The sequence below is a fragment of the Trichosurus vulpecula genome, chromosome 5, assembly GCF_011100635.1.
Source record: "Trichosurus vulpecula isolate mTriVul1 chromosome 5, mTriVul1.pri, whole genome shotgun sequence".
NCBI lineage: Eukaryota > Metazoa > Chordata > Mammalia > Diprotodontia > Phalangeridae > Trichosurus > Trichosurus vulpecula.
Genome location: NC_050577.1, coordinates 23,999,198 through 24,003,771, shown reverse-complemented (window position 1 = coordinate 24,003,771; position 4,574 = coordinate 23,999,198). Strand labels below are relative to the sequence as shown.

At 41.6% G+C, this 4,574-nt stretch overlaps 1 non-coding gene across 1 annotated transcript; it reads right to left on the bottom strand.

The window, feature by feature from the left end:
- Window positions 1–4,195: 4,195 nt before the first annotated feature.
- On the bottom strand, window positions 4,196–4,300 carry LOC118852465. Its single transcript, XR_005010544.1, has one exon. It is a non-coding gene; the product is annotated as a U6 spliceosomal RNA (small nuclear RNA).
- Between the last annotated feature and the right edge of the window lie 274 nt (window positions 4,301–4,574).

Below are 4,574 nucleotides of genomic sequence, written 5' to 3'. Positions count from 1 at the left end.
TAGATTTTAGTCTGCATCTTGAGTTCACCACTTCCCTTCTTCACTTTACAAATGAGTGTTTAAGTGACTTGGCCAAAGTCATGCCAGCAGAACTTGGTAGAGCCAGGCCTTCTGATTCTAGCATAGGAGCAGGCCCAGCCACCCTAGGAAACCAGTTGAGCCCCACAGACCACAAGGACTAAGCATTAGGTAACATCTGAAACACACAAACTACCCTGCATAGCTAGAGACCAAGAGGAGGAACTGAGGAAGTCACAAGTAACCTCAGACAAGATGCTAACTCTGTCCTCTTCTCCTTCCTGATGAGTGGGGAGACTCCTAGAGTTCAGTCAAGCACAACTCCTCCAGGAGACCCATAAAAATCCCACCGGCTTCTAGGTCAAGGAGACTCTCCCTCTACCCAGAAAAAAAGAATTCTGGGGAAGGTTCAGGGAAAAAGGGGCTCCCAGATGTCTCCCAAACCATGATTGGACTGTCACTTGCAGGATTGTAATGGCTCCTGGCTGCCCTTCTAAGTTCCCAGGCCACTTAATCAATAAATTGACCCATGCATAGTCATGACTCTACTAATGGACAATCCATGTCCCACGTCAAGAGGATTTTCCATTTCCCTTGGTGTTAGGGAGAACTGACCATTAGGGCAAATTATCCTGTATCATCCATGGCAAGTCTTAACAGTGTTTTTTAAACTTTTTTTTCAAAATGCTGTATCTGTGTTATACTAGTGGTCACAGAAATGGCAGGTGACTCCACATTAACACTTGGGTGGTCAGAGAAAAATAACTGTAAGTCTGGGCTCCTGTGGAGCGCTCAGGAGGTGTCCCCCACCACCACCACCACCAAACCAACATGCATGATTCCAGTGACTAGACTTTGGATGGTCCAATTACTCTGAAGTCACCGGAGGAGGTCCTTAGTGTAGCAATGCCATAATAATAACAGGTTGCATTTGTATCAGCTCTATGGTTTCCAGAGTACTTTATATGTTTTCTTGTTTGATTCTCACAACAGCCTCGCGAAGTCGGTGCTATTCTTATCCCCATTTTACAGTTGAGAAAAATGAGTTCGAGACAGGCCACTTCACCTGACTGGGACTACTTATGTGTTTGAGACAGGATTTGAACTCAAGGGGTGCTAATCACAGTAGTAGCATTCTATTCACTGAATCGCATAACTGCCTCAAATGTGCCTTTGTATTACAAGGCCCTGGGAACTCAACTCTACTGGTCAAACCCTACCTGCCTTCTTATTCACAATATAGTAGACATGTTGATAGGTATCATCAATACACAAAGAGGGGAACTGCTATGAATCTGTCTGATTAGTCATCCATTGTTACAGTTAATAAATCGTAACAAGTTACTTTCTAGCTTGTTGGAATTGGGCCGAAATTGATGTATAGAATAACTCATCCCTCTTTTATCTGACTCCAGACAGTCAAGTGGATCTCAGAATAGAGTGGTTCTCTAATGAGTTATGTATTGGGGGAGGGGGTGTTTACATTCTATCATAAACTCAGCAGTATTGTCTTGAATCAAAACTCTGATCCCTAATGAGTCATGTGGACTGGATCAAAAAGGCTTTCTACTTATCATTGGGGCAGGACCCCATTGATTCCAAACCAAAGGCTTCTTTGGAAAAAGTACACTACCTCTATTGATCTTCAGAGTTAGTAGAGCATGGTATGGAAAAGTAAAGTGCCTTACCTTTGGAAGACAAGTTAATGAGCAGGCATGAATGGATTATGTGACCGGGAGAGAGAATGTGATCTGAAGGGAGAAATAAGGGGTAGGTTTTCTGTGGGTCTCTCTTTTAACCTTATTCTCTTCTCCCTAAAGTTCAACAGAAGAGCAGAGATTGGATTGTTCTCTCTCCAGTTATCTCTCTTATTCATGGATTACCAGGAAAAAAGTAGCGTCTTGGCTGTGCTCCTACCCTCTTCTCTCCCACACTCTCTTCTTCCTGGTAGCCAAGGGTTTCAAAGTTTGGAGGCTCTTATCTGCTTTTGTGCTTCGCTTCCCTTTTAACTGACCAAGAGAACAGAGCTCTCTCTTTCCTGTTTTTTCTCCTTTCTCGACTGGAAGAAAGAAAATAAGCACTATGCTAAGCACTTTACAAATATCTCAGTTGATTCTCACAACAACCCCATGAAGTAGATACCATTATTATCCCCATTTGACAGCTGAAGAAGCTGAGGCAGTCACAAGTTAAGTGACTTGCCCAGGGTCACACAGCTAGAACATGTCTGAGGCTAGATTTTGACTCAAATCTTCCTGATTCCAGGACCAGCAGTCTATCCACTGTGCCACCTCTCTGTCTATGGTGGGTTGAGGAATTGAGGAGGTTCCTAAACACTTAGAATCTTGTCAGGTATGCACATTAGGTCATGCTGGATCTAAGACTGTATTGATTATTAATCAATTGCCATTCTTTTTTCTCATGTTTTAAAATAATTGCTAGAATTCTCTTTTTATTATATAGGAATTCTTTTTTAATATATTTCCACTGAGCTTGGAATTTTCCCTGGTATTCCATGTGATTCGTCTCAAATTATGCTTACTGAGCTTATGTTATTGTCAACGAGCTGAGTTTCCCTATACATGACAATCCATATACCTGGTAGCTCCTGTTAAATCTCTCTGTATATCTCTGTTTCTCTCTGTCTCTGGAATGGTTTCTGTCTCTCCATTTCTTTTTCTTGATCATAAAATACAGTCTTTATTTTGTGGAGTTCTACTTCAAGGTACTCTAATAGCCAGTGCCTAGAAGCTTCCCAGAATGCTGGCTACCATCAGATTTGGGGTACAACAGACTAGTTAACAAGGTGGAGCTCTTCAGTAAAGACCATGTTGGCACGCTCTCTCAGTTCCAATCCTCTTGCCACTGGCTGCCCTTGGAATCTTGCCCTGTTCACTCTGCTGGGTCCAAGAGTTTGTCATGGCACAGAAATTCCCTCACTGCTGCCAACTCATATTCCTACCTAGTCCAAGTTTAGGCACTTCTACAGATTCCTCAAAAACAGAAAATGCCCATGTCCATCATTTTCCAGGGGAGAAAAAAGCTCTTTATCCGTCTTTCCTCCTGGTTCTTTTATTTCCTCGCCTCAAGCCTTTGACTCACAACATGATAGGAAATGTAGTTATTTCCAAATAATTCCATGTCCTTTTCAAAGGCATAGCTATAAAAGCAGTTATGGGATTTCTATACTACTACAATAACAGTAAGGACCCATTTCTGGTCTTTTGTGTTGAGTTCTAGTCTGTAAATTATTTTGGTTCATTTTAGTGAGAAATTGGTTCTTTACAACTGACTAAGCAAGATTCCAACAGCATGAGTGGAGTAGGAAACAAGGGCTATGCTTTATAATGTTTTAGGTGCCCAGGTCATTCCTTCTTTCTCCTCTCCCAGTGAGCAGCTTAGAAGAATAAGTGGTTTCTCCCTGAGGCTGTGCTGTTTGAGAACTACTAAGATAACAGACTCCACTGCCCTAAGTGCTTTATGATTATTTTCTCATTTGGTCGTCACAATATTTGATTCTCACAACACTCCTGTGAAGTGGCTGTTATCATTATCATCCCCATTTTACAGATCAGGAAACTGAGGCAAACAGCTTAAGTGACTTACCCAGGATCACACAGCTATCTGTCTGAGGCCAGATTTAAACTCAGGTCTTCCAGACCCTAGGATCAGCACTCTATCCACTGAACTACCTAGCTGACCTCATAGCTACAACACTGCCCCTAATTATCTGTGATGCCTTCAGAACTTCCTTCTTCTGTCCTGTTTATTTTTGTTATGATTCATTGATGATCTTTTCTTCCTTTTTATTTTAGTATCACCATCACTATTCTCCAATTCTTCCCCTCCCCCCAAAGAAAAATAAAAGCCCTCCTTTGTAACAAATAAGAATACGTGCATGAAACCAATTCACACATTGGCCACATCTGCAATCTGCCCCCTCTAGTGTGGCACATCAGTGCTGGAGATGTGGAGTCCTCACTGGTCACAACATTTATTGATTCTGGTTCTTAAGGTTTCACAGTTGTTTTTTCTTCACAAAACTACAGTCATTGTAAATGTTTGGTTCTGTGCTCAACATCGGTTCTTATAAGTCTTCCCAGGTTTCTCTAAATTTATCCTTTTCATCGTTCCATCCAGGGCAATAATATTGTATTATATTCATGTACCATAATGTTAAAATCTGGAAAGGTGTCAGAATTTGCACATCATCCTTGGGCTGGGGCCATGTGAATCTTCTCTATATTGTTCTGCTTTTGGCATATGTTTTGCTGAAGTGAGCAGTACAGCATGTGTTCCTACAGAGGTGGTAAACGAACAGCTCACAAAGGAAGCAGTGATCTTCCTTGAGAACAGATCATGCCAAACTAACTCAATGTCCTTTAGTAACAAAGTCACTAAACCAGTAGACCAGGGCATTGCGGCTGACATGGTTTACTCAGACCTTAGAAAAAGATTTTTAAAAGTCTCTCATGTTATTCTTGTGGAAGAATTTGGAGAGATGTGGCCTAAATAGCAGTACTAGCCATAGTAAAAGAGGAAATGCCATGCATTTC